This window comes from Ochotona curzoniae, unplaced genomic scaffold, assembly GCF_017591425.1.
Source record: "Ochotona curzoniae isolate NIBS_2020 unplaced genomic scaffold, NIBS_Ocur_1.0 contig_2723, whole genome shotgun sequence".
In the NCBI taxonomy this organism is placed as follows: domain Eukaryota; kingdom Metazoa; phylum Chordata; class Mammalia; order Lagomorpha; family Ochotonidae; genus Ochotona; species Ochotona curzoniae.
Window position 1 is genome coordinate 24,324,977 of NW_024465573.1, and position 14,135 is coordinate 24,339,111.

The window sequence follows — 14,135 nt, forward strand, 5'->3', positions numbered from 1 at the left end:
TCTGACACGTGTATATACCTAGGTGACCACTTGAGTGGCTGAGATCTGAAACATTGCTCTTAGCTCAAAAACTTACCCCAGCCTCTTTTGGTTCATTCCCTGCCCCAGCCATATGGATCTTTCTTGTTTGTGATTCCCTTTCTAGAATCACACATCCATCTGTTCCAAGACTGGCCTCTGAGCACAGACCAGCACGGCTTCTGCTATAAGGCTCAGAACAAATGCTGGACAGGTTACATTCCTGGTTAGCATATAAGGAGGCCAGGTAGGATGGAGAGATTTTGGTTTCAGGTTGAGTGCAGGGCTCTTAACCAAATGCCCCAGGGTGCCAGCTGGCTTCTTTGTTACCCTAAGGAAGTTTCCCAGGGGACTCACAAGTAGGGACAATGCTAAGCTTCACTCCTTCAACCAATATTGGACCTGTCAGCTCAGGGATAGACACACTCAGGAGGGAATCTAGAAGACCACCCTGCAAGTCTCAGTAGATCTGTGGCCCAGAGTTTAGAATCATACAGCCAAGAGTTGCTATGTTCCTCCCCATATTTGAGTTCATTGCCTCTCTCTGTCTTGTTCAGGACAACAATGTAAGAGAAGAATAAAAACTCACTCTTCCCCATAGTCAGCAGTGTTCTCATTGCATCAGCACAGACTCATGGTTGGAGAGGAAGAGGTCTCCAGCAGGATCCCAGCACTGGCACACACCAGCCCTGCCCCTTTGGACAGTACATGGCAATGGAGATCTGGCACTGCCCTCCAGGGTGTCCAAGGCCAGAGAGGCAAGAGTGTCTCATGTGGACCCTCTGCGACCTCCCCTGTCTGGGAGCTGACCAGTCTAGGCTTAACTGACTCCAGGAGTTGGAAAACCCCATCACCCACTTGGGCAGAGTTCTGACTGTAGTTGCTGCCTTTTTCCAAAGAAAGGCTCAATACAGGAGCCATTGCCTGTGATTCACCCAGATTCATTCATCTGCGGCTCTCAATGTCTCCCCACCCTGGCATTGGGCTGTGGCCTACCTGGCCACAGAAATGAAGCAGCTGCCCACAGACCAACAAGCTGACAGACAGGCCACCTTCACATGGCCACGTCATGTATTCCCGAGTATGGCTGGGTTAGTGAGTGACTTAGTCCTGTGATCACAGGAATCTCACATTCAAACAGGAATGCCTGTAACTTCCCTCTGATCTAACTGAGAAGGCTTTCTGGAGGAGGAAGAGAGATTCCTGAAGCTGCAGGATGCAATTTCCTCTAAGGACGAACAATAGAACAAACCTGGGAGGGATGGAAGGACAACATTGGAATGGTGAATGCTTTGCATAATAGATTCTGAGATCAGACTGCTATGGAACCCCAGCTCTTCCAAGTACCATGGGCCAAAATGGTTTCAGATTTCAGACTTTTTATCATGAAATTTAGCATACATAAATGAGAAATCTTGAGAATCCCAAGATCAAATATGAAGTTCATTTGTTTCATATACGCCTATCACATAGCCTGAGGGTGATTTAATATGGTACATTGACTGCACCTGTGTTTTGATTGCAGTTGGTCACGTGAAGTCAGGTGTGGAATTTTCTACTTGTGGTGTCATGTCAGCCCTCAAAGAGTTTCAGATTTTAGAACAATTTAAACTTTGGTTTTTCAGATCAGAGATGTTCAACCTTCCCCCCAAGTCCCCAGGCAAGTTATTATCTCAAAGCTTCAGGGTCCTCACCCATGAACTAGGCATAGTGGTTCTTTTCCAACAGGTATTTTAATGTTCATTTCATAAAAGATTAGTATAACACATTTGGCACAAGACCTGGTATGTCATGCCCTCCAATAACTGGCAGTCACCAGACTTCATTTTGGTTTGAGCAACAAGAAAGAAGAATATGGTGGTGCACTGTGCAATCAGTACAATTTAGGAGGCGAAGCTATACATATTTGTGGCATAACTATAAATGTGCGTATGTATATTTCATGGATAAAAATAAAAGGAACACCAGGAAATAATAACTCACATTTGCAAAGCATTGGTGCATAGATTATTTCATTTTGTTCCCAGAACACAATTGCATGAAATTATTGTAATTCGCTTCTTCCCCCATTTTGTAACAAGGAGGCAAAGGCTCAAAGATACACAAGTTCCAGGGCCAACAGCTTCCCCAGGGTGGAGCTGAATCGCAAAGCTAGCTTGTACTCCACATCTGAGCTCTTGCTAAGACAGTGTCAGTTGTAACAGAGAAGCATAATGAATGAGTCATTCTATTTTTTGATTTTCCTTAATGTCAATCAACTGTTTTGATGAAACATGCAACAACGATCAATTTGCACATTCTTGTTTGAAGCTTTATCTGCTCTCTTTGCACAGAGAATTTGTACAGCAACACTTCGTTTCAATGCACTTCTCTAAGGTTGATTTCTCAGCTACAGCAGCTGTGTTTTTACACATGCAGGTGATAGGTGTGAAGTCACTGACAGTGAACATGTGATGTTTTGCCACCTGTTACCTAAAGATGGATATTTATATCGTTTGCTTACTGAAAGGGAAATGGTATGCATTTTGGGGGGAGATTTTTTTTTTTGCTTTATTTTCAAATGTGAATTATTTAAAGATTACAAAGTCATTAGACTTTCAATCTGCTTAATATAAGAAATGACAGAGCCATTGCAGTACATTGAGCTCCATGGAGACAGCGCCAGGGCAAGTGAGAGCCGGACGGGCACTGGGCGACTCTGTGCCTCACAGAAGAAAATAACTAACCATGGGAAAAGGAGATCCTAACAAGCCAAGAGGCAAAATGTCATCATATGCATTCTTTGTGCAAACTTGCCGGGAGAAACACAAGAAGCACCCGGATGCTTCTGTCAACTTCTCAGAGTTTTCTAAGAAATGCTCAGAGAGGCGGAAAACCATGTCTGCTAAGGAGAAGGGAAAATTTAAAGATATGGTAAAGGCGGACAAGGCTCGTTATGAAAGAGAAGTGAAAACCTATATCCCTCCTAAATATCGTCCAAAACTCAAAGGGGAGCACCCTGGCCTCTCCATTGGTGATGTTGCAAAGAAGCTGGGAGAGATGTGGAATAACACTGCCGACGATGACAAGCAGCCTCACAAGAAGAAGGCTGCAAGCTGAAGGAGAAGTACAACAAGAATATTGCCGCATAACAAGCCAAAGGAAAACCTGATGCAGCCAAAAAGGAAGTTGTCAAGTCTGAAAAGAGCAAGAAAAAGAAGGAAGAGGATGAAGAAGATGAAGAAGAGGAGGAAGATGAAGAGGATGAAGAAGACGATGGTTCTAGCACAGTTTTTTTTTTCCTTGTCTATAAAGTATTTAGCCCGCTGTACACAACTCACTCCTTTTAAAGAAAAAAAATTGAAATGTAAGGCTGTGTAAGATTTGTTTTTAAACTGCACAGTGTCTTTTTTTATATAGTTAACACACTACCGAATGTGTCTTTAGATAGCCCTGTCCTGGTGGTATTTTATAGCCACTAACCTTGCCTGGTACAGTATGGGGATTGTAAATTGGCATGGAAATTTAAAGCAGGTTCTTGTTAGTACATAGCACAAGTTAATTCTATAAGGGGATGGTAGTTTTTCATCTTCAGTTGTCTCTGATGCAGCTTATATGAAATAATTGTTGTTCTGTTACTTGAATACCACTCTGTAACTGCAAAAAAAAAAAATTGCAGCTGTTTTGTTGACATTCTGAGTGCTTCTAAGTAAATACAATTTTTTATTAGAAAAAAATGACATATTTAAAAAAATATTTATTTATTTGAAAGTCATAGTTGCAGAGAAAAAAAGCTTCCATTTGCTGGTTTACTTTCCAAAAGCTTGCAATGACTGGGCTGGGCCAAGCCGAAGCCAGGAACCAGGAGCTTCTTCCAGATCTCCCACATGAGTGTGGGAGCCCAAAAACTTGGGTCATGCTCTACTGCTTCTCCCAAGTACACCAGGAGGGACCTAAATTGAAAGTGGAGTGGCTGGGAAATGAATCCATGCCCATATGGAATGCTGGTGTCTCAGGTGGTGGTTTGACTTGCTAAGCCACAGCAGTGGCCTCAATCTTAACATATTTGAACATAACCCAACTTCTCTTTTGTTCTTCAAGTGTGAAAAGAAAACATAATCTTTTAAAAGACTTCTCCATTTTAAAACAAATTCCCCTAAAGAAACAAGCCCTTTTTCCTGTGCACCTAGAGATGTTTGAGTGAATTCTAAAGTCGTTTCTCAACCTGAACGTTTGCAACTTTGCTATGATTCGCTAGAGGAATCCCTGTGAACTCTTGGACTGGATTCAGCTCAGTCTAGGCAGAGAAAGCTATGCACCGAGCCACCACAGCCGGATGCTGGGTCCCAAGGGACACCTGGTGTTAATCTTCAGTCTGGTAGTGAGACTTGAACTATCACATTTGCAAAACCCCTGTCTCTTCATTTGTCTCATTGAGCCCTTAGAACAAGCCTCTATGGTAGACAGGACAGATAACACACTTGCTGAAGCCCAGAGAGTCTGGACAGCTTGCTGCAGGTGCCAAGGCTGTTGGCTGAGCCAAACCTAGCTGCAACTGAAGTGGCTCCCAGCCGTACCTTTCACAAGGTTCAGGAATTCTCCATCAGCCCCAAGGTCTCTCACATACCACCAGCACGATGGGATTCCAGAAGGCACAAACACTGCCTTGAACATGTCTAGTTTCCAAGCCACAGTACTTCTCAGGCATGGTGCACCTAACCCTGGCCCAGCCCTGGCTTGGCCTTTTCCAGAATGGAACCTTGGCCCATAGTGTCACATGAGTTTTCTCAGCTATGGGGTGGCAGTGATCTCTGTCTTCCTCCCCATGACCAACCCCTCTTAGAGATGGAAGGCGATGGTGTGATGTGGGCAGTCCTGGCATCCTCCGAGGTCCCTGAGCAGGACTCTGGGGCTAAGCCCTGTGCGAACACACCCTCCCACACTCGGCATTAACTCACTTGGGCTCTTAGTTGCTCAGATTTCAGGAGTTCGTACATTTGCTTTTTTCCATTCCTCAGCCTGTGTTTTCCCGCATGGAGGGATCCCCATGTTTCTGGCAGCTTCTGGTGGAGCTCCCTTCCCCACAGAATGACTGAGTAAGGGGCATCCTGCAAGGGCAGCATCAGATTCCAGGTGAATTCCAAAATCCTTCCCTACTGAAAATGCCCCAATGTGTCTCTCACAACTCTGAGATCCCTTCTGTGAGTGGAAACACACATACACCCCCCCCCCACTGTGCCACACATGCTCCCTTCTGTTTTTTTATTTTTTTAAGATTTATTTATTTTTATTGGAAAGGCAGATATACAGAGAGGAGGGGAGACAGAAAGGAAGATCTTCCATCTGATGATTCACTCCCCAGGCAGCTGCAACAGTTGGAGCTGAGCCAATCTGAAGCCAGGAGCCTCTTCCAGGTCTCCCACATGGGTGCAGGGCTCCAAGTTTTGGGCCATCCTCCACTGCTCTCCCAGGCCACAAGAAGGGAGCTGGATGGGAAGTGGGGCTGCCGGATTTACAACCAGTGCCCACATGGGATGTTGGCATGTTCAAGGCGAGGACTTTAGCCAGGTCCACTTCCTTCTATTTCAACAGCTTGCAGCCCTCTCGCTCAGCCCCGACCTTCTTTACTTGCTCTATGGAACCTTGTGTTCTGGGTCTATATGTTCCTGGGATGGCTCAGGCCACCAACACAGGGCTAGGGCAGGCTGGCACTGGGCCTGTGCTCAGGGACTTGCCCACAGGGAGGAGCCTTATTCTTTTTCTTCTTGACCTTCCTCACCTGGGGCCTTGGCTGGCAGAACAATAACAGTAAACACTAGCTTACTGGAACTTCTCCAGGTGCAGTGTCTTCATGGTCACTCTGTGTGAATAGGAACAGGAATATTATGTATATTCCCATTTTACAGCTAAAGTTACTGAGGCTCCAAAGCGTAAGTCATTTGCCCAGGAGCACATGCAATCTGGAGACATGGAATTCGCATCCAGTTCTGCGAGGCTTCTGAATGACTGCTCTCCAACCCCTCTTCCATGTGGGGGAAATCATCTCCAAAGAGTTCATAGGACTTTCAGTAAGGTTCGTTCAGGCCGAGATCCTTGGGGAGTGGTACATGAAAATGCTCTGTCAACATTAGCTTTTGTTTTTCTTTACACTTGGTTTTCTTTTCTAAGCCGGCTCCTGTCTGAGGCGATATGGCACAATGGCTAAGGATACAGACTAGACCATGTCTTTTTTTTTTTTAAGCAACCATAACTTACGGGGGCTAGTGCCATGACACAATAGGCTAAGATTCCACCTGTGGTGCTAGCATCCCATATGGGCACCAATTCGTGTCTCCAACACTCCACTTCTCTTATGACCTGGGAAAGCACTCTCTTTCTGTCCCTGTCTCTCCTCTCTATACTCTGCCTTTCATATAAAAATAAAACAAGTCTTTATTTTAAAAGCTTAGATTGGGTTCTGGGTTACTCTCTGGATCTCAATGTCTGTGCATCAAACAGGGAGTGTAATGCCTATCCCATGGGTTTGTAAGGTTAAATCGGGTAACAATCAATCAAAATGGTAGCATGTGTTCTTAGGCAATGTTTTTCTTAACTATATTTTCCCCCCAGTAGCTTTGAAATGCTGGAAATTTTCAATATATTTAGAAAATCTAAAACAAATGTGAATGGCTTCTGTTTAGCTTGATTAACAGCTGTATTTTGTTCCATTTGAATAGTAATATTTTTATCCGAGTTCATCTCTAATATTTAAAAATCCAAGGTGGTCTGGTCTACTGTCACTGACTATAATAGGCACTCAATAAGTACTCATTGATTCATTTAATTCTCTCATGTGCCCTCATAAATTCAAGCAGTTAATCAATCAACAAGTCTTTATTGAATCTGTACTTGTCTGCCAACAGGAGTTGCTTCATAGCTAAATTGCTTCCACTGGTGACAAAGAAAAATGCCTCCATCCTCCTACAAAATAACTTCCATTGGCTGACTCATGGCTCTACCTCCTTGAGATAGTTCTTATGACACATTGAGCATTCTTGAAAGCAGAACAAAAGAGAGCCAGGGTTTCTAGAATTTCAGAATTCAGGAGTATGGGGTTGTGGTTGGTTGAGACTTTGGTCTGAGTCACATGGACCCAAGTTTGAACCTGACTCCACCATGTGGGAGGTTCGTGATGGACGGCTTTGATTTCTCTGAGCCTCAGGGTGCTCTCCTGAAACCTGGGCAGGAGAACAGGCGGTACTGGAAGGGCTGCGGGTGCGCAGAGAGATGACGTGCATAGCATAGGCTGTGGCTCCAAGCGTGCTCAGTCGGACGTGCAGAATGTGGGAGCCAGCAGGCATGCTAGGGCTCCTCGATCCTGGCCACTGGGTCCCAATGCAGTCTTCTAAGGCCCTCTGGCCGAACGTTCGGAGATGCCAGGAATCTGAAGACTTGTCTCCTGCCCACACTTGCTCTTTCTTCCCAACCCACGCCCGAAGGCCTGCCAGCTGTCTGGGGCTCCTTTGTTGTGCACGGAACCCCAAACCACAGAGAGAAAAATCTCCAGGGAAACAATGAGGGTAACCAGCCGGCGTCCTCAGCCCTGCCTGGAACCACGTCTGTTCCATGTACTCTGAGATTCAAGGTTTGGGATGAGGAGACCAGAGTCCTCCTGCCCTCTCACCCCACCCCTCCCACTCTCATCACTGGATGCCTTGGCTCTCTGTTCATCCCAGTGCCTGGACAAGCCAGCTCTCCCAGTCTGCATTGGGTCAGGACTGGTGTAACGCCATAGGGTCCGAGTCATCAGCCCAAGTTCAGATTGTTGACTCACGGGTGCAGAGGACACCTATGGAAGAGCTAACAGGAGTGATCAAGCTGAGTGGAGTGACAGCTCAACCATCCAATGGAGTGCTATACTTTAGCTGCAGAGAACAAGGTGGAGGGGACCACCAGGAGCCCCTCCCAGGCCTGGAATGAAATACCCCATAGGCCTGGAATTCTCATATGGGATAGGGTGCTGGGTGCATGCATGAGCACAAGTTGTTGCACATTAATTGAGCAATTAATTGAGTCCCAGCTACCAACTCCTGGGACTGTCCTGCCAGATTTATTTCCTTTGATAGCCAGGAGGCCACTGCTGAACGAATCAGCTCATTCATTCATTCATTTGTTCATCCTATACGAATTTGTAACAAGGTCATTGAGACAGAATTCAGATACCATGCAATTCGCCCTTTCAAAGGTGTCAGATTAAATAATTGCTCTTATATTCACACAGGTGTAGAACCATCACCACAATCAATTTTAGGACATTTCATCAGTCCCCAAAGAAGTTTTTTACTCATTAGCATTCTCTCCCCAATTCTCCCCACTTCCTGCCCCCAGTCACAGGCAACCACTAAGCTACTTTACATATCTACAGAGTTGTCCATTTGGGGCATTTCCTGTAAGCAGACGTTTAGAAGCACAGCCAATTGTGACTGGTTGCTGTCACTGACAGTACTGTGCTCAAGATCCCTCCACTCTACAGCTGGTATCAGTACTTCCGGCCCTTTTATCATGAAATCACGTTCTGCTGTGGTGATCAGCCACCCACTCCTCATCCCAGTACAGAGAGATCATACCGGACACAAAATGAGTGATGTAAGGAGGAGTCCTTATCGGCCAAGCTTGATGGCGGCAGCTCCCCCTACACTCCCACTGAAGGAACCACCACACTGCATGATGTCAGGGATTTTTAAGCTCCCATTGGCACATAGTAGATCAGGCACATTTCAAATTAATCAACTTAAACAGCACACAATCCAATCAACTTATACCCTAGGACGATCAGCTAACAAGCATCATCTCTACAGAGGCAGATTGTTGCAGTTAGCCACACTGGAAACCTAGTCCAGGAACCCAACTGGAGTCACACCTGCTCACTGCCATGGGTTCTATCACCCAGATGCACCCTGTCACAATCCACTCAGCAGGTGGCAGTCTTCAGGCCATCTCCAAGGTTCAGCTGTTAACGATCTGTGCTGCCTCAGGTTCTCATGTTCAATTTTTTATGTGAGTGAATGTCTCCAGTCCTTTGGGGCATGCATCTGGGAGAGGAGCTGCTGGGTCATACGGCAGCTTCTTTAACCTTCGGAGGAAATTCAGCACAAGCAGCTTTGAGGGCTTCTTCCTGTGTCCAGCCTGGCTGGGCTAGGTAGGTGCCAGAGATTCTGAACAGATCTGGTGAATGAACTAGATGAGGGCCTTGTCCTCATGGATAAGGAAGATAAAAAATGCTGATAAAGAAGACAGGTGAGGTGAACTGATGCTGCTGTTTAGCGCAACTTGTAAAGACTAGTGAAACTGAGGAAGAGAAGGGCCAGCCACGGAAGGTGCTAGAAAGCAGAAAGGAAGTTGAGTGTGAAGACTGGAGGCCCCGGGAATCTATGTTAAAGGGCGAGGTTGGTACAGGAGCAGAGTGGACCAGGAAGAGCTCTACAGACCACAGCATGCCAATTGCACCCTTTGCACCAGGGCAGAGTGGCCGTAGGATTTGATTCCATAAAACCCACATTATCAGAGGATGATTGGCACATTCTAAATGTTACCCTGGTGGAGTATGTGGCTGGAGGAACGTGGGCAAACACACACGCCTGTGTAGCCACTGCTGCAGCCTAATAGACCACATTTGCTTTTTCCGAAACCTTTCCCAAGGCCTCTTCTCAGCCCGCTGGCCACACCCAGTGCCCAACCTGGATTCGTGTTTTGTTGGTCCTAGTGATAGAATATCATATAACATGTCTATTACTGCCAAGAAGTACTCCTGTTGGGTGTGGCTTTAGCATTCATGTTTTTCAGATTCCTCTCCCTGGACCTCTAGCAATCGTCTGTGTCTTGCTTATCGCTGAGTGGGCTCCTGTTACAGGTATATGCCTCAGTCTGTTTCTGCTTTTGCCAGTTAACTGGCATTCATTCCTGGGGTGGGTTCATTGTGAATGAAGTGTGCTGGAATATCTGCGGACATGTGTTTTGCTTCTCTTGGGTAAATGCCTAGGAGGAATGGTGGGGTTGGGGGATCTGTGATACACGTATGTTTCATTTGACAGGACATCCTAAATTGTTTCCAATTTGGCTATACGTTCCTCACGCCCACCAGCTGTGTGGGAGGGTCCAGCTGCTCTGTGTCCTCACCAGCACTTAGTGCTATCACGCTTTTTATACTTCAATCATTTTAGGGCCAGCACAATGATTAAATTGGCTGATCTTCTGCCTGCAAGTGCTGGCATCCCATATGGGCACCAGTTCGTGTCCCAGTTGCTCCATTTCCCATCCAGTTCTCTGCTTCTGGTCTGGGAAAGCAAAAAGATGGTCCAAAACATTGAGACCCTGTAGCCACGTGAGAGACCTGGAAGAAACTTCTGGTTCCCAGCTTCAGATCAGCTCAGCTCTGGCAGTTAAGGCCACTTGGGGAATAAACCAGCAGATGGAAGCTCTTTCTCTCTGTCTCTCCTTCTCTCTGTAAAATTTTCCTTTCCAATAAAATAAGTGAGTTTTGTTTAAGTTGAACTATTTTAGTGGTGGAGAGTAGTGTTTCGTGAGATCCCGGTCTCCATTTTTCTGGAAGGTGATGCTGTTGCACATCTTTCTCTTCATGTGCTTTTTGGAAATTTCCAAGTGTCGTTAGTGAAGTATTAATTCAAGCTTTCCTCTTCCTTTTCAATCAGGTCGTGTGGCTCTGTACTGTGCTCTGAGAGTACTTCATATATTCTGAAGCCTTCTACACATCACTGATGTGTGGTTTGCACATGTTTTTCCCCCAACTGGCGTTATCTTATCATTTTCTTCCATCTGTTAAAGAGTATGAGTTTTCAATTCTGGTGAAATTCAATACATCTACTTTTTTTTCCTTTATGGCTTATGGTTCTTGTGAGTTATCCAGAAAGCTTTGCCTAACTCAAGGGATTTGCCTGCTGCTTTCCTCTGGCATTTTAAAGTTTTATCTTTTACATTTAGATTGCAAATCTAGTTTAAATTAGTGCTTGAATAAAGTCTGAACTAACAACTCACTTCTATTTTTTCTTTAATATTTGTTTATTTAGTTGATGCAGGGTTACAAGACACACAGAGAAAGATTTTCTATCTATTTGTCCATTCCTCAAATGGCTGAAAAGGCCGGGAGAAGGCCAGGCCAAAGCCGGGGACACAAACTCCATCTGTGTCTTTTTAAAGGCTTATTGATTGATCAGCTATAACCAACACAGCCCCATTAACACATTTTTTAAAATTTCTGTTTTCAATTGTTAATTGCTAGAAATACAACTGAAGTTTGTATCTTAAATTTTGGTACCATGGCCTTGCTAAAAACTGTGTATTCATTTTTTGTCTTTTTTTTTTTTTGATTGATTGATTGGTTTGAAAGGGAAGGTTACAGAAGGTGGGGGTAGAAACTGGGAGGGGTGGGCAGAGAGAGGAGGAGAGGGAGATCTTCCATCTACTGGTTCACTCCTCAAAGCTGCGAAGTCCTGGGCTGAGCTAGGCCAAAGCCAGGAGCCTGGAATGCCCTGTGCATCTTCCATGTGGGTGGCAGGGCCCAGGTCTTTGGACCATCTTGTGATACTTTCCCAGGTGCATTAACAGGGAGCTGGATCAGAAGTGGAACGGGCAATGCCACTCTCAGCTAGTGCTCAAATGGGAAGCCAGTATTACAGGAAGTAGTTTAATCCACTACACCAAAGTGTCTGCCCCAAATTTTCCTGTTGATTCCTTAGGGCTCTTTTTTTTTTTTTTTCATAGCGAGAGACAAGGAAAGATGGGAGGGTATGGGGAAAGTGGGCAGAGAAAGAACAGCACGGTGGCACAGTAGGTTGATACTCAACCTTGTAATGCCAGCATCCCATATGGGCACTGGATCATGTTCCCGCTGCTCCACTTCTAAGCTGGCTCCCTACTTAAGGACTGGGAAATCAGTAGAGGATGGTTCAAGTCCTTGGGCTCTTACACTTGCTTTGAAGTCCTGTAAAAAGCTCCTGGCTCCAGCTGTTGTGGCCATTTAGGGAGTGAAATGATGGATGGACCACTCTTTCCTTTTCTCCATAAATCTGCATTTTAAATAAAATAGATAAATCTAAAAAAAGAAAGAAAAGAACAAAGGAAGGAAGGGAGGAAGGAATATCTCTCATCGTCAGTTCACTCTCCAGATGGTTGAAATGGCCAGGGCTAAGTCAGGCTGAAGCCAAGAGCCAGGAGCTTCATCTGGGTCTCCCATGTGGGTACTGGAACCCAAACACTTGGGCCATTGTCTGTCACTTTACCAGGTGCCTTAGGAGTTGAATAGGAAGTGGAACAGAAAAGACTTGAACTGGTACCCATATGGGATGCTGGCATTGCAGGCTGTGACTTTAACCATGAAGCTGCAGAAATAGCCCCTCTTTGGGATTTTTTTGTAGATATCATGTTGATTCTGAATAAAAATTTTACATGTTCATCTCCACCCTGCATGCCTGCTAGTTTTTCTAGCTTTCTTGTTACAGTACAACGTTGAATGAAAATGTCCCCATTTATTCTGAGTTTCCAATTCAAGATAGAACAAAAACAGAAAGAGCAGACGTCTTTGCTTGCTCCTGGTTTTTGGAGAACCATTCACTTTTCATCATCAAGAAAGATGTTAGCTGAAGGTTTGTCACAGATGCCTCTGCAAGATTGAGGGTATTAGTAGATTTTCAAGGTTTCTGAAATTTGTGTAAACTATTTGAAAGGAAGAGAGACAAAAGAAGAGAAAGAGACAGACAAAAAACTGCCATTTGTTGGTTTTGGTCAAAGCAAGGAGCCAAGACCCCAAACCAGGTCTCCTCTATGGGCAGCAGGAACCCCAACACTTATGTCGCTGCTACCCAGCATGTTTGCTTGTTTGTTTGTTTTTAATTGAAAAGACAGATTTACAAAGAGAAGGAGAGACAGAAAGATCTTCCATCTGCTGGTTCACTCCCCAAATGGCTGCAACAGCCAGAGTTGAGCTAATCTGATGCCAGGAGCCGGGAGCTTCTTCTGGATCTCCCATGTTGGTGCAGGGTCCCAAGACTTCTGCTTTCCCAGACCAGAAACAGGGAGCTGGATAGAAAGTGGAGCAGCTGGGACACAAACCAGCACCCGTATGGGATGCTGGCACTTGCAGTCAGAGAATTAGGCAATTGAGTCATTGTGCTGTGAGATGCCAGTGCTTGCAAGGGGAGGATTAGCCAACCAAGCCACTGCGCCAGGTCAAACAGTTTTTTATTTATTTATTTATTTATTTTTAAAGATTTATTTTTATTATTTTTTTTTCCATTGGAAAGGCGGATGTACAGAGAGGAGAGACAGAGAGGAAGATCTTCCGTCCGATGACTCACTCCCCAAGTGAGCGCAACGGCCGATACTATGCCGATCCGAAGCCAGGAGCCTCTTCTGGGTCTCCCACGCGGGTGCAGGGTCCCAAAGCTTTGGGCCGTCCTCGACTGCTTTCCCGGGCCACAGGCAGGGAGCTGGAAGGGAAGCAGGGCTGCTGGGATTAGAACCGGCGCCCATATGGGATCCCGGGCGTGCAAGGCGAGGACCTTAACCGCTTGCGCCACCGCGCCGGGCCCAGGTCAAACAGTTTTAAAGCTTCCTGTGGTGCAGCAGCAGCCAAAGTCAGAGTCCAGCACCAATGCAGCTGAGCATCCCAAGTTGGCTGTGAGAGCCTGCTCTACATGGCCTGGCTGATTCATTGGCTCCCTGACCCTGGAGCTCACCCACACACCCTTGTTTCTCCCGCCAAGCACACTGCTCTCTCTCTGCTCTCTCCTGGGTCACTCTCCTGCTCTTTGTACCTCTGAGCTTGAGCTTCAAACTCCAATTCCATTCAGCTTTTACAAACATGAATTAGATCATGCCAGCCGTGTAATCCGCCAAGCAACATACTAACTAAGAGTATCTGCTTTGTGGAGCAGAAAAGCATTTGTCACATTTGTCACATGGTAGCTTCCATTTATGGTCAAAAAAGAGTGGAGGGAGCAGGTATATGGTGTAGGGGTTGGGATGACCTCTGCGTCTCCCCAGCTTTAAGTGCCTCCTGTACCATTCTACTGCCACTGCCAGCCCACCCTGCTGGCCCTGAGCAGTGTACTGTGCAGAGACTAGGACAGGGAGTCCAAGGGTTC

The 14,135-nt window shown here is 45.8% G+C and overlaps 1 pseudogene; it reads left to right on the forward strand.

Moving 5' to 3' along the window:
- Window positions 1-2,745: 2,745 nt before the first annotated feature.
- On the forward strand, window positions 2,746-3,347 carry LOC121153990 (annotated as a pseudogene).
- The last annotated feature ends 10,788 nt before the right edge of the window (window positions 3,348-14,135 follow it).